Source organism: Prionailurus bengalensis, chromosome C1 (genome assembly GCF_016509475.1).
Source record: "Prionailurus bengalensis isolate Pbe53 chromosome C1, Fcat_Pben_1.1_paternal_pri, whole genome shotgun sequence".
Lineage (NCBI taxonomy): Eukaryota > Metazoa > Chordata > Mammalia > Carnivora > Felidae > Prionailurus > Prionailurus bengalensis.
The window spans coordinates 26,334,248-26,361,596 of NC_057345.1; positions in this window are offsets into that span (position 1 = coordinate 26,334,248).

Consider the following 27,349-nt stretch of genomic DNA (forward strand, 5'->3'; position numbering starts at 1 on the left):
TTGATTGGGGATAAGAAATAAAAATAAAGCACTCGAGCTGACCAGCCACTGCATCAGGTCATCTTTCAAGATTGTCATCTTGAATCCAGAGGAACAGGAAAAATTGCTGTCAGCTCAGACCGGCTCCCATACCGCCCACCCTTGCTCCCCAAACCAGCATCTATTACCTTTTCAAAAGCAATCCTTCTTCCCGCGCCAGCCCCCTGTGCTTCTAAGCTAGAAATGCTCAGACCCCACTCCTATCTCTGTGAGTCTGAGACAGGTTATACCCACCACCACGTGGAAGCCTTTATGTGTGTTTAGCTCACTGTGGTCTGGAGTGGGGTAGGGCAGGGGAGTCTGGAACCACAGATGTTGGGGTGCAGAGGTGGGGGAGGGGAGAGAACACAACAACTAAGGGCACAGCCATCAGTCATGGTGCAAGCACAGATGTGTCCCAGAAGCCCTGGGCAGGGGTTTGCTGACATCCAGGCAGGCACTTACCCTCAGGAAGCTCAGTCCACATGCAGCAAATCCTGGGCACAGTTCAGAACCAGGCAGGCAAGGCCAGTCTTCAAGCCTCTCAGGATCTGGGGAACCAGGAGAACCCCTGGAAAGTTATTTCAAAGGGGATCCAAGCTGAGGCCTAATTATATGTCATGGTGGTGAGGACGGTATTAACTATGGCAAGGACCTTGGAGTCTCCAGAGGAAATGATCTGTAACTCAGGTAACAACAGTTCAGGGCTCTGGGGGAGCTCTGGGTCCCTGAGTCAAACTAGAAGGTGGCCTAAGAGTGATAAGAGTGATCATTGCTCCCCATCCCACCTCCACACCCCCAAGATTGAAAAGGAGTCAGATTTCTTAAATGTTTCCTGCTTCAGCCCAGACTGACCTGGGATTTGGGGGGAGACATGAGGACTGCACCTATGGGTGACAGGACCAGTGGGCTCAGCGGTCAGGATGGCCAAAGGGCAGAGGCAGACACACAAAAATAGAAGGGAAATCATGCTTTTCTACTCCATTTGCAAACCCATATTTCTTCCTCATGGGTTCATTGCCTACCATTTGAGCAAAAAGGTTTTCCAGCTCTTTCCTTTAGATATTTTATTATATACCTAGGTATATATAATATTCACTACTATTACAAGTATGAGACCTTGAATAAAATCCTGGGATTTTCTCTGATTGGACCAATTTGGGTCACTTGCCCATCCCTGAATAACTAACTGGAAGAATATGATGTGCAGATGTGAATGAGAACATGTTATTAGTTTCAGCCAGTCAGGGCCCACTTCTGAACAGGAAGTAGGTTAAGTCCATCCCACTGGACAAATGGGAAATGTGTGGAGGGGGTCCTTTTAGGAAGAAGAAAGGGGGAAATAGGCACCAATGAGACAACTAGCAAAGGCCACGAAAGTTGACAGATATTGAGGACTGACTCTGTGTCAAGGACTCTGCTGTATGCAAACTCTCTCATTGAACTACTATCTGTAAAATGTTATTAGAGATGATTGGGCCCAATGATTCTCATCAAATCTACACTCCACTTTAGGGGCATATATAAGAATCTCTGGGGGCAGTGTGAGATTTCCACATCTAACAAAAAGGGGCAGTGAGCTTTTAGAGATTGGGAAGCACTGCCCAATTACATCAGGAACAGCCTTCCAAAATTCTGACGCAGCAGTCAGGCATGTCAAAAGGTCTGAGGACAGACAGACTCGAGTTCAAGGAACCCTTGTGTTACTTGTATTACTTACCATATTTCTGGCTGTTATGGACTAAAATTTTGGAACTTCCAGAATTCATATGCTGAAGCCTAAGCCCCATTAAGATGGTATTTGGAGGTGGGGCCTTTGGGAAGTAATTCCACCTGAAGGTGAGTGGAAGTCATGCTCTTATAGAAGAAACAAGAGGGAGGTGATCTCTCTCCACCGGGTGAGAATACAGTGAAATGTGGGCAATCTGCCAACCAGGAAGAGAGCTCTCACCAGATGCTGGATCTGCCCCCACCTTGATCTTGGACGTCCAGCCTCCACAACTAAGATAAATGTTTGTCGTTTAAGCCACTTGGTCTATGGTATTCTGTTATAGCAACCCAAACTGGCAAGACATTGCCCTTAATTTACCAAAGTCTATTTAATTTACCAAAGTCTCAGGATTCTCATTTGTAAAATGGAGATGATAACAGAACTTCTCTGTGAAGGTTGTTGGGATCATTAAATGAGACAAGGCGCAAAGCATGCTCAGCATTTGGCTCAAACCAAGGAAGTACTCAACACTGGGTAGATCTCTGACTAGTATTATGTGAACGTTGACAACTTGTATCCCATGTGCCACTGGGAAGAAAGGGAAGGAAGCCACCAACACAGTCCAACACCTCATTTTATAGATAAGAAACTGCAGCCCAGTTGAGAGAATGATTCCCTGAGACCCCATGACCGATGAGGATTGAGCCAGAACAAGAGAATATTCCAGCTCATTACATTCTCCTGTCTCTAGTCCAGGGCTCACACTTTGCATCAGGCAGTGTCTTGTTCTTCAATCACACCCACCTCTCTTCTCCCCACCACGAACCCAGCATTATATCTGTCACATAACAGAAGTCTGCTGCCCCTTTGGAATATCTGCATGGTTGGAGGCAGGGAGACAGATCTCATTATTTACCAAAGACCCTTTCAGGAAAAACATTTCCAAGAATACAGCATCGGCATCTGACCACCTTCTGTTTATTCTCTTCAGCCAGGTTCTAGTCCCGACTGTCATTAATTGCTTTGGGCAGGAGGAAAACTGCTGGAGGTATCACTCCACTTCTGAAAGCAGCTTCTGCAGCAGAAACAACAGCCAAAACCCAGCTCTCTCTGTGCTGGCTAAGTGACTTCAATTGGGTGGTCCTGTTACTGGGAGATGGGAGTCCCTTAATGAGTGTTCTTCTGTAGGTACCCTTCTGATTGGGCTTTCAGACACATGGTAAATGCACCTTTAAAGACCTCTGCATCTGTTCTTGCCTCTCCACTACATGCACGTGAATACACACATACACACACACACACACACACACACACACATCTTCCTTGAATGTTTCCTTTCAAAGTGATTCTCACAGCCTGATAGGTAGACAATCCTTCCATGCTATGCTACTGACAATCCTAGACAGTGCTCATTTATGCAAGTCCCTGCCAAGCTGACTAGCAGACACCTCTCTGCACCACTTCAGACCCTCCTGGTCTCACACACCTCTGATCCCAGCCCCTGGTCCTGCAACCAGTTGGGCACAGGTTTTGGCCAGCTTTATGAAGGTGCAAAATGACAGCACCTTGATCAGGCCATACTGTGCACCTCTCACCTCTTCCCTTGGGCTTCTCTGTGACACCTCGGTGTGGGGTACTCTGAGGAACTTGCCCAGCACCCCACATATGCCCAACCTGGATGTGCAGGGGAATTAATCCCCCTTGAGGCAAACCTTTGACCAATGGATGATAGAAAGCAGTAGATAAATATCCCCTTCTATCCCTAGGTGCACTGCCCAAGGTACATTTCTAGGGGCTTATCAGAAGGTCTTGTGGGATTGAGCAACCAGCTGCTCATGGCTGTAGCCAAAGCAATGCATCCTTGTTTTGGCTCACTCTCCCACCTTGCTTTACTCTCTCTACTTCTGCTCCCTGGGGTCAGTTGCCCACAAAGTACTTGTAGGTAAGCCTTTATCTCAGGCTTTGCTTTTGAGGGTTCTGAGCTAAGATGGTTGTTTCCCACAGTGGCCTTGAATACAGACCTGGAGAATAGGATTTTAGTGCTGGATCACTCACCAGCCACATGGCAATAAGAATGTGCTAGTGCTAAGTGGAGGGGTGATGATCCCCAGAATTTAGTGGCATCACAATATCTAAGACTTACACCTGAGGCTGATAGAAGGTGTTGGAAGGTGAGGGTGAGTTATGGTGACTGTGGCACTTGAATGTATAGAGACAATATTAATTATACAGATTATAGAATGGTGTAGCCTTTTGTAAACCACATTAAACACCTTGAAATAAGACAGTAAAATGCTCAAGATATCAAACTGCAGATTCAAACCATGCTGTAAAAGCCAGAAGGCCTCTATGAAATTTTCATTTCCTGTGGTGACAAGACACACTGGGCCAAAATCCTGGCCAGCATTATCTGAAAGGGTGACAACGCTGCAAAGAAAACTGAATGCACAGTCTTAATAGGTCTACTATGTCAAATTTGTTGCCTTGATGGAAAGGAATGGACACTTGAGACGTGGGATGGGGACATTTGTGTGGACAAACCTGAGAATCTTAAATGCCCAGATTCCCCTGAGCCCTCTAGACTGACAGAAGTATCCCTTTCCCTTTTTCTCTGGAGAATAGTCTCCAGTCAGGAGATGTTGCAGTAACTTTACCCAGTGCAAGTGCTTGCAGAATAAAGCTTGTCCTTCTCAATATCTGCCCCTTACAACTATCATTGTCCCAGACTAATAACTGGGGTCAGGACTCAGCACAGCTTCTTCAAGTATGATCCCTGCTCCTGGAGGAAACAGTGTTCAGATTGTATATAGAAGCAGAAATTTGAGAACATGTGTGGAATTGGATGTGAAAGATGCTAAAGAGGAGGGAATTGGGGTTATAATGTGGAATAGGGGAGAATTTATTGGCATGGAGGAAGTCATATGTGACTTGGGATTTAATATTCTGGAAGGAAACATGGAGCCAGTCCTAATAGTCTACTGGAATGACTACTTGAAACTTGGAAATGACCATAGCTTCCAGTAAATGATATGGAGATTCTGGAATTGGCTTGGCATAGTATCAGGGAAGAGGTTTGAAGGCTCAGAGAGTTAGGAATTTTAGAATAGTAAGAACCTACCACTGGCCCCAGGGTGAACCAGAAGATACTCTTTCCAGTAAAGCAACAAGGAATGCATGGGGCAAGCATAGCATCATCAACTTGGAGACACTGTGGTTTTCCTCTTTAGGCCTGGTTGGACAGTGAAAGATAATGCCATGAAACTTGGATCCCCAGGATCTTTGGGGATGATGGGAATATCAGAAGCCAAATGTCAACACTTAACCATCAGAGAAGCAAGGCTAGAATGGCAATTAGTGTGCCTTGATCCACAGGGATCTGTGCAGATACCTAATATATCAAGGTGTTCTAGGGGCAAATAGGTGGACAGGCAACTAATGTACATCTTCATTTGTATGATTTTTTGAAAAATCAAGACTTTATGAGCAGAAGGTTGATACCAGCCACTGTCATGGAGACCTATTAGTTGAAGAGGAGGTCAAGTCCTCTTGAGGAAGGATAGTGCAATGCTTTTGCTAATACACATAAAAAACATATCTCTGATCATTTCCCAAAGATCTTATGGCTATTTGTCAGGGCAACTGTGCACTGATGAAAAGAGAAATAGACCTTTAGATGACTATTTGGGTATGTAGACTGAGGTGATACTAACAGACGATCTGAAACACTATTATGGCTCCCCAGTTAAAGCAGAGAACATCAGAAGGCAGGTAATCAATGAAGTTCTGGTCTAAGTCTTTCTCATAGAGGATCCAATGGGTCCTGGATTCTAGGCTCACCATGTAGTTAGTTCCCCAAACCCCAAGTTTATAATTGGAATAGATATACTTAACAGATGAAATATCCCTCACACTGGCCCTCTATCCTGTAAAATTACTGTCACAACAGTCAGAAAAACCAAGTGGAAGCCCCTAAAACTGCTACCCCATTCCTCCTGTTACAATAGTAAATTAGATGCCATCCTGCATCCTTGAAAAAAATTGCAGAGATCAGTGTCACCACAAAAGACTTAAAGGTGTTTCTTTCTGCAATTCTACTTTGTGTCTACTTTGTGGCTCATACAAAAATCAAATGGATTGTGACAGATAAAAGTAAATTGCCATAAACTCAACAAGGAGGTTGTCCTAATCACAGCTGTCATGTGATATGTTTACTGAGCAGATCAACATGTTATCTGGCAATTGTATATGATTACTGATTTGTCAAATGAATTGTTCCTCATATTTATCAGTGAGAATGTTCAAAAGCAGTTTACCTTTACATGGGAAGGACAACAGTACACATTCTCTTGTACCAGGACTATGTTGACTCTCCTGCTATCTGCCACACACATAGTCATCAATGGAGGAGATCCTATTTGTCTTAATATCCCACAGACCGCTAACCAGATTTGCACAGGGAAACTTAAGAGTGTCTTATCTCAGGCTTACAGCATATACTTTTTGCCTCCCCTCTGAGGGTTCTTTTTTGATGCTACAGTGTGGGATATTGTGAAAACATGCTCAGTGTTTATGTCTCTGTGATCCAAAAGTGTGGCAGAGTTAATGCCTTATAGGGCCAACTTTTGACCGATAGATGACAAGAAGATGATGTATAAATACTTTCTTCTTTCTATCCCTGGACACATGGTCTTAAGATGCATTTCATATAGTTTGTTGATGATCTTGGAGGATCCACCAACTAGTCAACATTAGTGATAATCAACTGAATAATGCATCCATATATTGACTCTCTCTTCTTACCTGTTTCCTTCCCCTGTCCCTCACTTCTGCTCTCTGGGATTGCATTTCTCAAGAAAGTACGCATAAACATAAGCCTACTTAGGCTTAAGTACTCATAAACATAAGACTACTCAGGCTGATCACTGACTTCTCTGTAACAGAGAATGATGAAGAAGATAGTCTTCTATTCCCTGAACTCTGTTCTCTTATTTTAGGGAAGAAATGAGGGAATCCTGGATTTGAGAGATCCAACACCACTAGAAGACTCAAAAAGTGACCAGCTCACTTAGTAGAGAGAAAGAATTTAGGTAAAGGTATCTCTCTTTAGGAGGAAGGAAATAATTTTTACTTCAGAAGGTCCATGAGAAGCAAGAATAGCTACAAATAACAAGAAGTATGTATCAGCAGATTTGTCTGATTCACAAGTGATCTCTATAGTGCAATTTTAGGGAGTTCCCTTTTTCTAATGGTGCCTGAAATGCCCTAGTTAATAGTTTTCTTTCTTCAATCAAGCATTGCCAATTTTTAAATGCACACCTCTTTAAAGCAAACGTCACCAACTAAAGTGCCCAATGGAACTAGACAAGTAACACAGATGAATGGAGTGCATGCCCCAGTCAGGTACGACAGCCACTCACCAACTCCAGCTGATGCTGCCGGATAGGATATGGACGGACCCAGTCGCCTGCTCTTCTGATTTTTTAAAAGAAGTTGGAAATCTGGACATTAACATGAAATCTCCAAATTTTTTAAGTTAGAGGCTAATTAAAAAATTTTGAGAACATCAAGAAAGCAGAGAAAATATATTTGTGGGCCCTGTATAAGCTCTCTGTTTTGAAGGATTTGATCTCAGAAATTCTCAATCTGTCTTTAGTTCCTGACATCCAAGGAATAACATCAAATTCTGCATTGTTCATTCAGAAGTACTGACAGAGTACCTACTATGAGTTAGAAATAAAATTCAGGCACTAGCTCCCTGCCTTCCAGTGACTATCAATACTGGACAAAGTAGCACACAGAAAACTAAGACAAATTGCAAAACAGTGTGAGAAGAGCTATACTATGAAAAGAACAGGCATTGTGAAAGCACAGAGGAGAGGTACTCAAGCCAGTCCAGGGAAGTCAGGGAAAGCTTCCTGGAGTAATTGACCGGCGCTAAGATTTGACAGATGAATAAAACATGTTTGACTTCAGCAGGCATCACTGACCGGGAAGAGGCATTCCAAATCCATTCCTTCTCCCTTCCCACTTTTTTGGGTTTGGTTCAGACCTTCCTCATCTTGCACTAAAGTTACTGGATCAGCCTCGTCTGTGGTCTCTTTGATTCCAATCATTCTCCACCCTGCTGCCAAACTCACCTCTCTACAACAGAGATGTGTCCGTATCGCCTTCATATATTAATTCCCCTTAAGATGGCCCCGTTGCCTATAAGAAAAATTTCCAAATTTCATGATCAATACATCATCAGTAAAAACTTTCTGAGAATGCAGCTTTACCATAAATTTATTTATTTATTTCCAAATTATATACCTTGTGGTGTGCTAATGTATTGTGGAAATTTTATACAACCAGCAGAAAATGCTTAAGAATTAAATATGTGAAGTCGAAAATTATAAAATACCTCGCATATAAAATTTTTGTACCACTAAGTAAAAGAAGAAGACTGTTGTTTTTTCATTGTAAATGCTTTGTTACTTTTTTAAAAATCTTAGTTTAACACTTTTTGATATAATCACTTTAAGGTCAAGTTGAAGGCATGCTTATTTTGCACATGGTTTTAGTGTGACAGACATCAAAATGGGGAAAGCATGTTACTGGCTACATGTTCCACATATTAGACTCATTTTTCCAATCCCATATACCAATTATTACAGAGGATGTGGGCACTTGGTTAGTAGATTTCCATATTCCACATGCCCATCAGTTGTTTTTGCAAATAAATCAGAAGGTGTAACATTTTTACATTTTGAACCAATGTGTTCAGAATCTTCTACGATTTTTTATTTGGAATATTTTTTAACACTTTAAAAAATCCTGTTTCCAAGTTTTCATAGAGTGTGGATGTGACAGTTTTTGCAAATGACACACTGACAATATTATAGGCAGTAAGATCACATAATGGTGGAAACACTTCAAACATCAGTTTTTAAATGTTCTTTCTTTCGTGTAAACGTCTTCCAAAAAAAAAAAAACAGTGCTTTTCTCACTTATTGTTAAAAATGTCACCTTTACCTTGAAAGGGCGGATTACAGATGTTTACTTCTTGAAAATATCTAATAGCAAGAGCCACCTGTCATCACAGAAAGGTCAGCAAATTTGGAAAACTTGTCTTTTTTTGTAAAAGAAAATTATATCTCTCATCATTAAGCTCAAGAAGCTAGCAAGAGACCCTCTGAGTGGCACAGTATCACTCCCCTTCTCATTACAAACTATTGGAAGATTCTACCACTTAAAATATACTCTGCCAGCCCATGTCAACTGCTATGTGACTCATCAAGCTGAAGGTGAATGAGGGGGTTGCCTCTGTAGCCTTCAGCATGGGGGACCTCCCACTCCTTCCTCAGGAGACCTCATGCACCCTAGGAGACACAAGTGTCTGATGAATGGTCAAGTGAGGGTAACCATGGTGCTTCATTTATTAAATACTGGTAATGCTTAAATTTTTTGTCATCTTCAAAATGAGAACTCAAAACAAAGAAATGTTCTGTTATTTTCTTCCCACACCCTAGTGGACATCTGGTTCTTTGGAGACCACTGGCCTAAAGGGATTGAGTGCTATTAGCTCAGCTTCCTCACTCCCACTTCCTTCTGCCCACTCAATGGTCCATTCATAATAACAATAATTACATTTAATGAACATTTACTATATGCCAGGCACTGATTCACATCCTTGATGTGGATTAATTCATTCAATCTCCACCACTATCTTATGGAATAAATCCTATTGTCATCCCTTTTCACAGATGAGAAAACTGAGACACAAAGTGTTGAGCACCTAACCCAAGGTTTCAGAGTTAGTAGGTGGTTGAGGCAGGATCCAAACCCAAGCAGTTTGACTTCAGAGTCTACACTGTCAAGCACTGTGCTATGGTGGACAGTCTAATTTAAAGATACACAAAGTTCTACACATCTGCCATGATCTTTAATTTTTCCAGGATTTTGCACATACTATTCCTTTTGTCTTTCAAAGTTTAATGCTAATGCCAGAACCTCCAACAGCCTTCTCTGATCCTGCAGAAAACATTAGTTGCTACCTTGTCTCTGCAGCAGCTGGCTTCCTCACAATGATGGCCCTTTCTCTGGGAACTGCTCCAGTATTCAGGGGACAAAACCTAAGTTAAGCTGGACCAATCAGATCCCGTCTCCCAGGATTTGGAATTTTAACTGAATGACACAGAAACTGGGTGGGGTGGGGCTGGGGAGCAGGGATGTCATTGGAAGAGAACCCACAAATTGCCACTTTCTAGAGAGGAGTCTATGAACTACCTTTGTTGAGTTGCCCAGAGCCATTCTGTCCTGTAAGCTTAGTGATCAAGATGGTCCTTGATTCCAACAGATATTTGAGTGTCTTTCACTAACCCTATCCAGAATCCACTTTCATTTCCTTCAGTGAATAAAGCCAGCTTACCCAATCCATGGAGCTCCCATAGCACTGTTCCCACACCTCCATCAGTGCATCTATCAGCCTGCAATGTAAACTTTTGTTTGCAGGTCTGACTGCCCTGGGAAAGTTGTGGGTGCCTTGAATGCACAGGCTGCATTCACATCTCTGGGTATCCAGTGCCCTGAACCTCATGTGACCCAGCGCTCTCAGCAAATGCTTGTCAAGTGACTACTCAGAATGATGTGTTTCCCTAGGATGAGGCAGACACATTTGGGTGCCGCCCCTGGTTGTGATCCATTTTCTGCTGATATTCACAGCCAGAGCATTGAAAATACTATCTCTGGAAAGAAAACCTAGGCTGGAATCATTAGAAGTATTACAAAATGACCTTTACCTGCTATAGGCATAATCCATTAATAATGCACCTTGTACTAGAGAGATAATGGGAGTCTCCCACAGGGGGATTACAGAATGACGGGAATTTAAGGGTTGATACTCCTTCTCCAAAATTGCTTTATCCCTCCCAGGTGCAAACAGCAGGGTACACACCAGCCCTCCTGAGGCTGAGGCTGGGAGGAGGAGCTCCAGATGGAGGGAAGGACCTCCCTCAGGAAAGAGGCCCATCTAGGGCATTCCACTTGCCACCTTCCTTATGACAGTCCTGCTTGGTTAGTACCCAAGCGTCAGACGTCTCTAAGTCCTCAGCTCTCCCAAGGACTGAAGGAGGCTCTGTCATCCCTGATTCATGGAGTCATTGAGTCCCCACGTTGGAAAGACCTTAAAGGTCATCTTATGCTTGAGCACCTTTTGTGACAGGAGATTTACTACCTCCGGAGGCAGGCCACTCCATCTCGCAGAGCCCTGACAGTTGGAACGCTCTTCCTCCCACTGAGTTCGTTCTTTTCAGGGCCCTCTAATCAGAGCACATCAGGAGCAAGGTGTGATGGAGGGCGGGGCACCCAACCGGTTGAGAAGCAATCCTCAAACCAACTAAAAGTCTCTCTACCTTTTCCTTATCAACATCACTGGCAATTCTAAACAAATGTCAGTGGTAAAATGCTCCTCCTTAACAAAAGTTTTTGTTGGTCAACTTCTAAGCAATTGTTATGGTTACTGTTAAGTTTTAATAATAATGATTTGTATGTAATAAGCGTCCATGTAGCACATTTTGATTGCTTATCCTTGAGTGAACACTGTGTTCTACATGGGTGCTAAAAATTTGGAGAAATTCCAGTTCTACGAGTGGCCAACACATACAAGACTGTGTTCATTTCAAGAATAAATTCTTAAGGTTTGCACCACCCCAGCTTGCTTCCATCCAAGCCCATGTCTCCAACCCCAGAGGTACTACATGTCCCTCTGTTTAAATGGCAAACTTGCAGAAATAAGCACAATAATGGTAGAAGCACACAAAAAAATAGGAAGCGAGCTGCTTCACTTCTGACATTCTATATGACCACTTGACGTTTTATTTGCATTTAAAATTTAAAACACTGAAACAGTGAAAACTGCAAGGTGCAGTATTTTTTCCTTGGTAAGTGCAATTTCTCGTTCATCTGTATTGCATCTGAATAATATCTTTAACATGGAAATTCACCCTCTTTTAATTGTTAATGTTTTTAAACTAAAGAATTAAATCAGGAAAATAAAACTGTAATGTTATTATTTCTCTGCAGCATATTGTATATATGTGTTTTCCTTTTTTCTCAAAAGCTATACCAACATAATAAAAAATATCAATCCATTGCTTTTTTCCTTTTTTATTCTGTAATATTTGCTTTATTTTTTTACTGGCATGAATATATATTTTTTTTAATAAAAGAAAGTTTTGAGTCTTCTTTTCCTTTGTGATCATTGTTATTGTTTGTTTCATTTTACATTTATCACTGAGAATAATTTTGTTGTATAGAGGAGAGGGGAGTTAAAAAGTGAGCCTCTCTGGAGGTCAACTACACCAGATACTCTACTGATTCTAATCCCTGTCATTGAGGCAGTGCCAATATTTGAAAATCCCCATCATGTTCACCCCAGACTTTTCTAGGCTGATCATCCAGAACTCCCAAACATTTCTGATAAAAATGGTTTTGAGTCTTTCTGCCATCCCCACTAAATGATTATCACTTATCAAACACTTATAGAGTGCCAGATGATGTATATGATCTCATTCAATCCTCACTGCAACCCTGTGAAGCAGATTTTCCTCTTTCCATTTTATGGCTAAGAATACTGAGGCTCAAAAGGATGAATGAACTTGTCCAAGATCACACAGTTGTGCCACAGAACTGAGACAGAAGGTTAGCACAGACCGTCCATGTGAAGGTTCAGCATGGAGAGTCACCTCCTTCATTCCAGAAGCTGTATGTGTGCTAATGCTGCCTCTGAACTCACTGGTTTCATGGGCATCTGCAGCAGACAGAGAGTGCTGAGAGAATGTTGACTTGAGCCATGGAGGTCCAGCATGCAATGTCTAGATTCCGTCAGACCTGAAAGAGGGGGAAGGGAGAGAGCTAACACTGAAATGGAAGAGGAGTTCTTCTTTGCTATTCCAGTGAAGGAAAAAAATGCCCAAGCCCCAAGGAAAAGGTCATACACATGCCCTCAACTGTAGAGAAGTTTAGTGTCTAAGGAGCCCTAATCCAGAGTGGAACCTGGAGACAGGGCAGAGGTGATGAGCAAACCAGGATCAGAGCCCTTCCTCAGCAGGCAAGCCTATAGGAATCAAGGGAGGACTGGGACAAGGCTGCGTGGCCCTGGGGGAAATGACAGACATTAAGCTAGGAACAGTGGTTGGGCTTCCACCATGGGGTCAGAAAACTGAGCTGGAGGACTCCAGATGCTCATGCCACCCCCTCTACCTGTCCCCTTTGGAGAGGCTCAGAGAGATGCTACCTTTAGGCCCCTGATTCATTCTCTCTTAAAACCTCACTTCTCAAAGAAAAAAAAAACCAGTTAAAAGTATCTTCCCAAGGCCATTTGCTAGAAGGACAGAGAGTTTTGGACAGCCTGCTAGGTGGATTCTTCTCCCATTATCCCTGACCTGAGGTGGGCAGAGCCTGAAGCTAATGGATCCTTTCCAACCAGCTGGATGGACTCAGGTCTGAATCAGCTTGTTCCCTCATCCTGGACTTGGGTTGACCTCCAATCCTATCTTCGTCTCTTGTTTCTGAGTCACCTCATTTTAATCATGCACATTTGGCCTCCACGCAAGACATCACCTGAATTCTAGCTCAAGGTCACTTCATTCAGTGCAGCCACGGATCCAGGCATTTAGGGCCCCAAATAAGTGGTGTTCACACATTCAGTGGGATACCGAGAATCAGCTGGATTCTCCACCTTCAGGCAATGCCAAAATGTAGACTGGTGCTGCCCGCTGAGAGCAGGACTCCATCCCATGGCCAGGAGTGGGGAACTTCCCCCAGGGGAAGGAACAAGCAAGACCAAGTAGGAAGAAGTTCCCTGACAACTAGACTGAGAGTCAGGGGGTTTTAGGGGATCCAGCCTTTCCAGAGGGTTTGAGCACTGGCCAAGTCTCCACACAGAGGCTAGTTCTACATTCTGCTCCAGTAAGGTGGGGATGAGGAAGGAAGTTCATGGATAGGCAGTAACTTGGTGATTTGTGGACACCCAGGCCTTAGCTTCCACTCCCATGGCCTAAGCCATGAGACTAGACTAGATATGCTAGTGGAGACTGGCCTTCTAACACACAGATCTGGGTGGGGTATGGGGGGCTGGGCCTGGGGGTGAGTGCCCTTGGGCCTTCTGGCTGAACAAGGAGAGGAAAGGATTGAGAGATATGTGGACACTCTTAAGCACCCCTTGGTTCAGGAAATTAGCATCCCTTCTATGGAGTCTGGCATAATGGATCGGCCAAACTCGGAGTTGCCAGGATTGACATTGTATCTTGCTGGCAATGTCCCTGCCATTTCCTTCAGATTAAGTGTAGAGAAATGAGAGCATGATGATAAACACTGATTAACCACAGCCTTAGCAGGGGAGATAAGTTTCTCTTTCCGATCTCACTCTTGCTCCCTCCCTTCCTCTCTCTTCTCTCTCTCTCTCTGAAGAAGCGCTGCTCTTTGTCCTAACCTATGGAACGGTGGGTTAATTGGCTTATAGAGCTGCTGAATATGGAACAGAGCCCTAATGGAGATTTAATCAAAGGAGACAGTTGTGTCGAGTGAGGTGTAAAAGCCATTGAAGATGAATGGAGACGGATACAATTTTCCCCCCAGAGTTATTCAGAGCAATTTTAATAAAGTGCAAGTTTAACTATGGAATGGATTGTGTGACTAAGTGTCATTTTGCTGTAGGGCACAGCAGGGCAAGCAAGGGAAGGATAACTTGGAAAGTCACTTCAAGAAGATGGAGCCTTTCCCTGCCTCAAACAATGGGCGTAGGGCCAAAGATCAATGCTCCCATCCAAGTCTACCTGTTGCCCAATGGTCTATCTGTGGGACTCATGCCAGTGAAGTTTTCTGCATCTTCTGAGGCTTGTGACCAGTGATCTCAATGTCTAACGGCAGAAGGTCTAGGTCACACCTATGATTTGAGGCCCATATGCCCAACCATTTGCCAGACACATCTGCTTGGATCTCTGCAACTTCCCCTTCCAATCACTCTTCTCCTTATTCAATTCTTAGCTTGGCTGTCTCTCTGGGTCTCTTAAATTCTCTTCCCTCCCTTTCTCTAATGACCATGCATTCCATAATTGTCTTTTTTGTACGTGTATATCAGTCCCCACCATATATATATATATATATATATATATATATATATATGAAATCCATTTACTGGGATTATCTTAGACAAGCTATTGTGCAAATTCTTTCATTACTCAGCAGTATGGCATGGAAATCTTTCTACATCAATGCATGTGACTCTATAACAAGGTCTTTAACAGCTGCACCATATTCCTTTCTATGGATGTCATATAAATTATTTAACAAATCCCATATCTTTTTCTGCTATCAGGAGCATCACTGAAGGAAGCACTTACATATATGTTTTTGAAAAGTCATCCAACTAATTCCCTGATAAATTCCTACAAGGCAAATCGTTGAGGTCAAAATTCTGATACATATTTTCAAACTACCCTCCAAGAAAAGTAGACAGGGATGCTAATGTATACTCCCAAGAATGCTGAGAGTATCTGTTTCCTAAACCTTTCCTAAGCATTGTCAATCATGTTCATTTTGGCCAATCTTATGGATAAAACTTGATGTCTCATTCTTGTTAAATTTGACAATTTAATCATCCAAGAAAGGCCCCATCTAAGGAGATGATATAGCTACATCTTGGCAAAGCCATGAGGAATCCCAAAAGCCCATGTGGAGGAGAGAAAAGCTAGCTGACGCTTTTCTTGGAGAAACTACCCAGGACAAGAGAGCTAGTTCCCTGAACGAAGAGGTTAGCAGCCCAAACCATGTGTTCCAGAAGGTATACTCAGAGGTACTCTGATTGATGTGATATCATACCCAAGGAGTCTGGGTGAGTTTTCTAGATAGCAGCACTTTCTTGCATCTGACTGGCACCTAAGTTATAAACATGAGAGGGACACCTGAGTACATGTGAGAGGTCTGGCAGAAACAATACACAGGTCAGAAAGATGGTATGGATTACAAGTAAGATATAAAGTATGTAAGGTACAGACATAAAAGGCTCGAACAACCAGCCCTAAGGTAAAATCAGAAACCAGGAAGAAGGACAGAGGGCAGTTAGACTCAGTGCAGGCTAGGGAGCCTGCAGTCTGATGCTTCCCTGAGCACCCAGCTGGCTAAACACTCCCCATGCCCTGTGCACACCAGATCTAAGGGGAACTGATGATTGGAAGCCTACTGACTGGTGGGCAAGGGGTTCCTGAGGGCCTTGCAGCCTGGGTCCTCACTGGCTCAAGGGCTGGGCAGATGGTGCAGCAGAAGCCGATATGGACTATACTCTTGACAATTGGGTCTACCCAGCAAGGAGATACCTTCCCTAGAAAATGTGTAGGTGATTCCTTCCAACCAAGTCCTCTCCCAGTCTAGAGGTGGGAGTGAAAGTGGGCACAGCAGCACTCTCCTCACAGATCAGAGATGGGGAGTCTGATTCTTAAAGGAATGAATTTGCACTAATGCTATTCCCCATTGATGGCACAAAGTCCAGACCCTGTTCCCTGGAGGAGGCCTCAGTGAATGAAATCCAAGGAGGGTGCCCAACTTGGATTGGAGCAATATTTGGCTTACACGGGAACGAGGCCGGCCCAGGGACTCTGGCCATGCAGGCTGACACTTGGGGCTGGATTCAGATGGTGATTCCAAAATCAAAACCATGAATCTATTCAAATGAGGCCCAAGCAGCCCTTACATTTAAGAGGCGAATGTGGGATTTGGGAGTGGAAGTCAAAAGTCAGGGGCTGAGGAAACAAAGATGCCGAGCAAGAAGCAAAAAGCAGTTAGTGAGTTGATGCCAGTGGGTTAAGAACTTTGCTTTCAACAAGACTGAGATAACCAGAGCACCCTGGTAAAGGTCCCATGGGACACAGGAGTGTGGCCTAGCCTGACTTAAAGGCCCAGACTTAAGAAGGTGTTTGCTGCCTTTTTTCTCAGCAGCTGGGCCTGCAAGTTGGTGGCCAGCTCTTTGTGTGATGGGAGAAGAGGGTGGGTAACTCCACTGGCTGCAGTATTACCTGCAGGGCCACCAGCTCTCCCCTTTGTTATGGGTGGCATGTCACTATTCTCAGCTGTGCTGGGAAAGCTCAGTGAGGATGCTTCTGGGCGAAGTTTCCATCCCACTGCCTTTGTGTGTAAGGTGGCCAGAATAACCAGTCTTGCAGATACCAGAATCTCAGAGACCTGCCTTCCAAAGGGCAGTTGCTTTAGCTGGAGAGAAAGGCCTGGGGTTTCTGAATGGAAGAGTCACCCCCTACTCCAGGAAGTCTGCTCACCTCCCACTGGGATCATACTCCATTTGAACTGACCAGGGACTGTCCCACAGATTCTGCATCTTGCTTTTGCCCAACACCACCCCCACCGTAGCTCCTTTATGTCTAAATAGATATTGAATCCAGGTCATTTCCTTAATTTCTTCTCAGCCCAACAAGCTAGACTTAGCATCACATCCATAGTCACACACCGTTTATGGCTCTGTCTGCCCATTGGCCATCAGCTGAGCTGAGAGACAGCATGGCACGTTTAACAGCATGGACTGTCAGCTAAGCTGCCCGGGGTTCAAGTCCAGCCTCTGCCACTAGCAAAGTACCTGATCACAGGCAAGCCATCTCTCTAGCTTCCTGTGTGCCTCTGTGCTGTCACCCCAAATCTGTGGATAATAATAGAAATATTTCCTAGGTTTGTAAAGACTGAATTAGCATTGCTAAAACCCCTTAGACAGTATAACTGGCAGCATTTGCTATTATTATCCTTCTCCAACAGCACCTGGCCAAGGATTATGACCTTGGGTAACTAGGAAAAAAAGCAAAAAAATCTGGGTATATCTCAATGATTTATTTTGATGAAAGTAATTCATTCATTTTTAATATTCACTAGTACTAATAATGGTACCAGCTAGGATCTGCTGAGCACCTACTATGTGCCAGATACTGTATGATCCCACTTAATCCCCACAACAACCATGTGAAATCCATGTTATTAGTCCCACTTGACAGATGCAGAAACTGAGGCTCAGGGAAGTTAGTCAGCTGGCCTCACACAGAGTAAGCAGAGGAACTCAGATTTCAGTGCATGTCTGGTTGACTCCAAACTTGTATACACTTTTTGTTCTCTCAGTTCTTTTGTTCAAAGTAAAATGAGAAGAGACTTGGCAAAAGATTAACTCCAGTATGGGATTGTTTAGACATTGTAGCAGCCTCTGTTCTTTGTATTTATTCCCTCCCTGTCCTTGTCACACTGCTGTAGGCAGCCCTACTTCCTGCCCCTTTGACCTGAGGCTGAGCCATGTGACTTGCTTTGCCCACTGGTGTGCCAGAAAATCTGACTTACACCACATGTGAGCAGAACATTTTGCTGGGCTTGCTGGTTGACCTCTTTCTTCCTTGAGCTTCTGTTCTCTGCCATGAGGACAGCACGCTGCAGATGGGCGCTGCCTCTTCTGCCAGGATCCCAGAGTAGGAGACCTGTGGAACTGAGCCAAGCCCAACGGAACCCAGAAGAACCCAGCATAGCTACTGCTGACCAGGAGCCCTCATGTAATGTGAGCAGGAAATAAATGTTTGCTCTTGTAAGCCATTGGGATTTGGCAGGTGGCAGTGCAGGGTGTTGCCACAGCAAAAGCTGGCTAATACAGCCATGGTCCCAGGGGCAGGGGGTTAATCCAGGCAAGCTCCACTCCAATGGAATAGGCAAAGGAGAGGAAAATACAAGCTCCCTACTTTGCAAACTAGTAACCCATTTGTAAAGATGGGCTTTATACCAGCGCACTGCATTTTTTGCACATAACTGATCATTGAAATATGTTCTCTAAATTAAAATCAAAACAATGAAGCCACAGAGGACTCGGGAGTATGAGGGATAAAGGAGAAGGTGGCCAAGGTCTTTTGAATCTCCCTTCCATGGTGAGAAAGTTGGTGGGTGGCTGCAGCAGATGCAGAGAACAAGCCCAAGTTGAAACTGTTTTCCCTGGAGAAGAGCGAGTCTACAGGATTGGCTTTCCTGCAGGGAGATGAGGCGTAAGCCAGGAGAGCCCATATGACTTGTGGGTTGGGCTCCCACCGTGCCCTGGAGGCTTTAGGCTCAATGGGACCTCTCTCATTGCCAGCTAGGAAGTGAAGCTCTCAGTCAACCAGCAGAAGCAAAAATCAGGTATTGGTCCTCTAAATCCTGGTTGCAACTTGACGCTTAGCTGAAGGCTGGCACAAGTCAGCTTTATGGAGACCCCTGTGCACAGCTGGGTGGTAGAGGGAATTCTTTCTTGGCTGCATTGTGCACAGAGATGCTTGGTAGTCTTTTGAGAGTGGGGCTGATGGTGTCAATGAAAGTCACAGCTGCCCAAAGCCATGCCCAAAACTGCCCTTGAGCTCCAGATAACCCTTTGTGTTTCTGCCCCTAGCACTTCCAGGGACAGCTGGCTCAGGCCTTAGGAGAGGACAGGGGTTTCTGGGGTCTCTGTGAGAAGGAGAGAAAGGAAATGTGGGGCCACGTCATCAGGCTTCTCTTATTGGTCCTAGGCCAGCTGAGAGCCAGGAAAAGGCTGCAAACAGCGGCTGAGGGTTTCCATGGCAACAGCAGGCAGCTCTGCTCTTTGGGCCCAGAGTTAGTGAGAAGGCGGAGGTGGTGGGGGATGGAAGGGAGAAGAAAAGTCAGAGGAAGGGAAGGAGCAGTCAGAGGAGGCTCAGAAGGGAAGGGGAGGAAGAAAAGAAGCCAGGGAGAGGTGAAGAGAGGCTTATGGAGAGGAAGATGCGGGCAAGAAGAATAGGGGAGGAAAAGGAACAAAAGAAACCAGGGGAATGGCTTTTGTCACCTCCCACATGCCCTGAGGCAAGGGTGCCTACTGCCTGGGACTCTTCCGACCCTGCCCCACCGCCCCTTGTGATAACTCAAAGTCAAGGGACCCAACACAGGCCCAGCTTACTGGTGGGAGAGCAAGAAGTTTCAAAAACAAATTTCAGCATCTGGTAGACTCTGCCTCTGGCCACAGGAGCTTGAGCAAATTCCTTAACTTTTCTCTAAACTTCAATTTTCAAATCTAAAAAGAAAAAAAAAATGAAGATAATAACCGCCTCGGTGAAGTTGTAAAAATTAAATAAAATAACGCACGTAAGGGCCTTGGTATGGTGCCTGGCACACAGTAAGCGCTTCATAAATACGTTTTATTGTTGTTTAGTGTGACTTGCCCATCATTTAACTTCTCTGTGCCTCTTTCTCTTCATCTGCAAAATTGAAATAATCCCCACCTCAGAGGGGTTTTTAAGTGTATTATTGTAAGTACTCAATAAGTGTTAGCTATTAAAATTATCTTCTTAATAACAGTAAACATTGTGTAATGCGTGGTCCTTTTATCAAAACACATTCTCCACTGTTGCTTCATTTAACACTTGAAGCAACCGTGTGCAGTGGACAGGGTGGTCTCATTTTCCTTATTGTATCTGTAGTTTAGCCGTAAGTGCTGTGCTGACTGCTTTACACCCATCAGCTCATCGAATTCTAAAAACAAGCCTTCAACATAAGTAGCATCTCATTTGACAGTTGAGAAAGCAAGGCACCAAAGGGTAAAGGAATTTGCCTGCCAGTTGCTAGGAGGTGTTGGAACTTGGACTTAAATGCAGAATGGCAGGCAGAGGTAACACAACTAATTTGAAACAATTCATTTAACTCAGCATTTTTGCCCCAAAAGAACACTCGTGATTTGTGCTGTGACTCTGCAGAGCACAGCGGAAATAAGAAGCCTTGGGTCTTTAGGGTGCCTCATCTGCATAAGACAAGTCCTAGGACATACCCAGGGGACCCCGGTCACTGGGCAGGCTCCCTGGGGACCTCCAACCGCTTGGTCTGGAGCCTGGAATGGAATGAGCACTCCTAAAAAAAGAAATACACTGGGGTTATCCATCAAAACCAGACAAGGAACAAGGAAGACCTTTCTATAGTTCTTCAGGGAGCCTCATCCAGGACCACAGAAGGAGGAAGCAAGGTAATGTAGATTCCACGCCCCCCCCCCGCCTTGTTTTATTTAATTTATTTATTTATTTGAGGAAGGAGGCAAATTGAAGATATTTCGCTTTCCTTCTGATAAAATTTAAAATACCTTTGTACTTGTTTTAAGAAACTGTGAATGTGTGTGTATATCAAGGTGCTTCAATTCAGAGAGAAGAGAACAGAAGACGAGGGGAAGGGAGAGGAAGGGAGGAGAGGGGAGAAGAGGGAAGAGGAAGGGAAGGGGAGAAAGAAACTGGGGAAGAGAGGGAACGGGAAAGAAGAGGATGAACAGAAATAGAGAGACAAATAAACCACAGAAGAAAACAGAAAGACAGATGCCAAAAGACATGAGAGGAAGAAAATCAATTGCCAGAGAAAGAGGAGAGAAAGAGCAGCAGAAAAGGAGTGGCAGGCAGATAAACAGACTGTGACAGAAAAGCATCCAAGAGAGATGGGCAGATGGGCAGGGAAACAGAGACACACAGAGGTAAAAAGGCAGACACCAAAGGAAACAGAGAAAGCCAAAGAAGAAACCTTTCCTTCTTGTCAAAAGAGAAACACATGTGCTCCATGCATGAAGACATACATAAAGTTATGAACATACGTTAGTGTTTGCAAAGCTAGGAAAAAGAAATCTCTCTCTCTCTCCCCCCCTTCCCTTTCTCCCTCCTTCTCTCTCCCCTTCTCTCCCACACTTCCCCTATCTCCTTTCCTTTTCTCTCCCCCTTTCTCCCTCTCTCCCCTTCTCCCTCTCTTCTCTCTCTCTCTCTCTCTCTCTCTGTCTCTCTCCCCCTCTCCCTCTCCCTCTTCCTCTTCCCCCCTCACTTACCTACTCCTCTTCGGGAGGGAGGGCTGAATCAGCTCTCTGTATTCTAAAAAGCTATGCTCAGCCAGAATTTGTGATAAAGGTGTTTTAAATCAGAGCTAAAATTTGGCAGCGCAAATGTTCTAGAAATTCTCATCTCATTGTGAAAATAAAGAAACCTTAATTTCATATTCTGGGAATTAAGATCATCCCATCTCGTCTATCAAAGAAATAGGCTTTTTATCCCCACAAATCATTCCTATTGCCACTAGCCTTGTAAAATATTGGTGTATGTTTACTGTGATGGTCCTGCTTCTGATATTGCCTCAGTTGGGGTGGACTTGGTGTTTGCTCAATAGGCATTTATTACACAGCTACTAGGTGCAAGGCCTGGACTGAGCTGGGCTGGATGCTCTGGGTAAACAGTAGGTCTTGCGTTGGCTCCGGGCCTTGTATTTGTATCCTAGGCAAGGGTCAGATTAATACCCACTGCTTCCAGATAATCACATCAAGGTGAATTTGTCTGTGTTCCCCAACTGTCCCCAAGGTCAATCTGGGAAGTGAGCTTCCCCAGGTAGGGTGAAGCTTGGACTCATGGCACCATTATACCTGCCCCTGTGTCTGATGCTTTTGGTCAGTGGTAAAGGCAGGCCACTGGCATTGGAAGCCCTGGCATAAGCTCTGTAACTGTGCCCAGTTCTACTGGGGCCAGTGAAGCTGTGGGAGATGAGGTGAGGGCAGAATTTCTCAGAGCACTTTTAATATGCATTTGCATTGCACAGAAAGCGTTCCTTATGTAGTGGTCACTGAAGGCACCCCACCCACCCTGGAGGTCAACTGTAGACAGTTCCCTTACAAATAGCTCCTGGCTTTGCATACCTCTCAGCTTGAGGATGTTCTCTGGAGACCACAGAGTGAATGCCTGGGAGGTGAAGCTCCAGGTGTAACCCTCAAGCAGTGAAACATAGGAGGTAGTGAATAAATAACCCAGTTGGAAAAATTCCAAGGTGTGTTCTAGTTTCTCAGAGAGTCCCCAGCAGGACTGAGCCCCAGTTTGTCACAGTGAGAACCAACTCATAAACTCGCCCTTGATTGGTTTTACTCCCCACATGGTCTCACCTTTCCACCCCTTCACTGCCCTTATTGGGATCACAGTCAAATAAACCTTATTTGTATCTAAAACCCTGTTTGGGGGAGGTCCAAGCTAAAACATCTTTCTATTAACTAATTCAGCTATCCCAACAACACTGGAGAGGTAAGCATCATTACTCTCCGTTTTGGAATCCATTCTTTGAACACCTACTCTTTGACAAAGACTGTGTGAGGCACTGGGCACACATGCATGGTCCTGCCCTCATGGGGCTTGTGCTCTACACTGAAAGAAGATGCTAAACAAATAATCACATAAATAAATTAAAATCATTATTGTGGCAAGTGCTCCCACAGAGAGGTATCTGGGTTCTAAGAATGTAAACTGGGCATATTTGAACTAATTGAGGAGGTCAGAGAAGTCCTCCCTGTAGAAGTGACTCTTCAGTTGAGATCAGAAAGAGGAGTTGAATCTAACTAGGGAAGATAGGAAGGAAAAATATTTAGAGCAACAAGAACAACTTGAATGACTAATGAAGCTGAGGCAAACAGAGGATAAGATCACACACATATAAAGTGTTTAGAAGAGGGTTTGATTTCAGGCCTATCTGACTGCAATGTCCAAGCTCTTTATGTCAGACTCAATAGCTGGAATGGGGATGGGTGTCAAGGACAGGGAGGTGACTCATTACTCTCATTATTCATATTATGAATGGATTAACTACAAGCTTCCTTTAAATAGAAAACTCCCATAAGGCATTTAACAATCACAAGAGAGGGAATTACAAATTTACCTAAATGTACCTGTTGGGTATTAAAGGGAAGTATCTGAAAATGTACAGAGTGGATGCTCTGAAATCACTGAGAGGTTGGGCATCTTCCCAGGCCTATTTCATAACATCTAGCACCAAGGTAGCTGCAGCCTTTGCAGGAAGACCAGGGGAGGAGAGTCAGGTTTTCCCAGGTGGCTGAAAGATGGGAAGGGATCTCTGGGCATCCAGGCTCACAGGCCTCCCTTCAAAGCAGAAATCCAAAGAGTGTACTTGCCAAGGGAAAATAACACTCTGGAAGTGGTGGTGGTGGGGGGGGGGGGTGCCATTCTTATTTCTGGTTGGTATGTAAATTATATGTAAAAGACCTATAACTTCCATGGTAACAACCAGGAAAAAGCTAACAAAAAATACTATGAAAATATCAAAGAGCAGTAGATGCAAGGAAGCCTTGATAAATTGAATTCCAGAGAGGAATGAGCCCTCCTAGATGCGTGTAAAGTAATGGCAGCTTCCACACCTTAAGGCAAGAAATCTAGGAATCTGGGAAGAGCCCAAACATAAGTATCAATCACCTGTCTCATTTAGGAATTTTGCTGAGTAGCCACCAGAGAAAATGTAGCTGGAGAGTAGGGAAATTTGTGCAACCTTGTTTCTTAGACTTTGCAGTCTTGCTGGACTCAATTTAATCCAAAAGTGATTCAAGTCTATTTGAACCTACAGCACAACTCTCTCTCCAGTAAATTCTGAAATCTCAATAAGATCAACCCCTTGGTCAAAGTCAATGGCAAGGATTCAGATGAAAGGTAAAAAGGCAATAACAAATAAATACATATATACATACAAAAATCATACCTTATTATCCACTTTTTTATATGCAATATTCTGGCACACAATGAAACAATTACAAGATATATGAAAAGCAGAAAAATGAGACACATAATCAAGAGAAAAACAGAAGAATCAGACTCACAGAAGACCAATAAATATATCAGAATTGGCAATCAAGGACTTTATTTTTTTTAATGTTTATTTATTTTTGAGACAGAGAGAGACAGAGCATGAGTGGGGGAGGGGCAGAGAGAGAGGGAGACACAGAATCAGAAGCAGGCTCCAGGCTCTAAGCCATCAGCCCAGAGCCTGACGCGGGGCTCGAACTCACGAACCGTGAGATCGTGACCTGAGCTGAAGTCAGACGCTCAACCAACTGAGCCACCCAGGCGCCCTGGCAATCAAGGACTTTAAGAGAACTATTATAAACAGAGAATTTGGTAGGGAAAAAAAATGAAGATAATACAGGAAGAAAAATATAATATCAGGAAAGAGATAGAAATTCTAAAACTTTGAAAATTAGAAAGAACCAAGTAGAAATCATAGATCTAAAAATTTATTTATTTGAGGGGCTCCTGGGTGGCTCAGTCAGTTAAACGTCTGCCTTTAGCTTAGGTCATGATCTCACAGTTTGTGAGTTCAAGCCCCGCATTGGCCTCTGTGCTGACAGCTCAGAGCCTGGAGCCTGCTTCAGATTCTGTGTCTCCCTCTCTCTCTCTGCTCCTCCCCTGCTCGCTCATGCACTGTCTTTCTCTCTCCATTTCTCTCTCTCTCTCTCAAAAGTAAATAAACATTAAACAAATTTTAATTTATTTATTTGAAATTAAAAGCTAACCTGATGGGCTTAATAGAAATATTGGGTAGAACAGAAGATATGAACAGTACACTTAAAATCAAGTCAGTAGAAATTATCCAAATGGAAACACAGAGAGAAAAGGGCTAAACAGAACATCAGTTACCTGTAAGCTAACATAAAATGATCTAACATACATGCAAGTTAGTCCCAAAAGGAGAAGAGAGAGAAAACAGATGTTTTTAAAATACATAAATACTGGAGCGCCTGGGTGGCTCAGTCGGTTAAGTGTCCAACTTCGGCTCAGGTCATGATCTCACTGTCGGTGAGTTCGAGCCCCGTGTTGGGCTCTGCTGACAGCTCAGACCCTGGAGCCTGCTTTGGATTCTGTGTCTCCCTCTCTCTGACCCTCCCCCAGTCATGCTCTGTCTCTCTCTGCCTCAAAAATAAACATTAAAAAAATTTTTTAATAAAAAAATAAAATACATAAATACAGGGGTGCCTGGGTGGCTCAGTTGGCTAAGCATCCAACTTTGGCTTGGATCATGATCTCACGGTTTGCGGCTTTGGGCCCCTCATTGGGCTCTGTGCTGACAGCTCGGAGCCTAGAGCCTGCTTCAGATTCTGTGTCTCCCTCTCTCTCTGCCTGTCCCCCACTCACGCTCTGTCTCTCTCTGTCTCTCAAAAATAAATAAATGTTAAGAAATTTTTTTAAATACATAATTGCTACATTTTTTCCAAATTCGAGTTTAAAAACTTAATCCAGAGATGCAAGAAAGCCCAGCAAATCCTAACCATAATGAATATGAAGAAAACCACATCTAAATACATGATAATGAAGCCAAAAGGAAAAGAAAATCTTTAACCATTTTCAGCAACATGGATGGAGTTACAGTGTATTGTGCTTAGTGAAATATGCCAATCAGAGGAAGACAAATATCATATGATTTCACTTATATGTGGAATTCAAGAAATAAAACAAATGAACAAAGGGGGAATAAAAAAAAGAGAGGGGGGGACAAACCAGGAAACAGGCTCTCAACTGTAGAAAACAAACTGACGGTTACCAGAGGGAGATAGGTGGGGAAATGGGTGAAACAGGTGATGGGGATTAAGGAGTGCACCTGTGATGAGCACCAAGTGTTGTATGGAAGTGTAGAATCACCATATTGTACACCTGAAATTTACATTACATTGTATGTTAACTAACTGGAATTTAAATAAAAACTTTTAAAAAATGAAACAGTACCTGGCAAAAAGTAAGTGTTCAACGTCAGCTATTATTATTGCTAGTTTTTCGTTTGAATTATTTTTTTTTACCAAATGGCTTAAATATATGATTTTGTACAGCACCCTATGTAAACTGACTGCAGAGATTCGACACTTCTTGTTTAGTTCAATATAAACCATTGTCTTAGGAAAGAACTTTTTTTTCACATATGAGGAAAGAATAAATGAAAATTAAAAAGTAAAAGAAATATTCTCTGATAGAGCTTTTAATAAGACAGTATTGGCTTGTAATAAAGAGGGAAACAAGTCAGAAAGAAAAAAAATTTTAAAGGAGCCAGAGGAAAGACAGGAAGACACACACACACACACACACACACACACATGCACAAGCACACGCACACACACCCGTAGGACTTTCACTCTAGCCAGACTGAGATATTTTAGATTAAATACTTGTGCCAGCCTCTCCAGTCCACTGGGCCTTTGAATATTCTGTCCACTATGTTTAGCATTCTGTATTAAAATCTTGTAAGTTGGATGTTCTTCTAAACTTCCTGCAAAACCCAGCCAACAGGTTACACTATAATGGACATGTGTTATTATTTGGACTTACTAGATCTTTGAACACCTTTCCTACATTTGGAGAGTTACCCACCTTCCAAATCCCCTAACAGAAGCCACATTGCTCTCCACTGCCTCTGCAGCAAGGACACAGGGATGACTTAGTCTTCACCAATCAGACACATCACACTGGGCATTGAACAAGAAGATTGTGACTTGTAGAATCAGGTACTGTGTGGAATCTAGAGGCCGCAGCAGCATGAGCTGCCAGAGACATTAGCAGCAGGAAGTGTGACAAGAGTGTCCGATGCCCGGCATCGGCAGAGTGGGTCATGGGCTGCTGTGTCCATGCCCTGGCTGCTGTCAGAACATCTCCACTGAGCCGGTTCTACAGTGTTATTTTGGGTGTTGCTCATGAATGCATAGTCTAGGCCCTCCTAGAAATTCCCCAAGTTCTCTAATACCCTCTGTTAAATCTCTTTGCTGTTCAATGAGCCAGGGTGGGTTTGTGTGTTTGCAACTAAGAGCTCTGA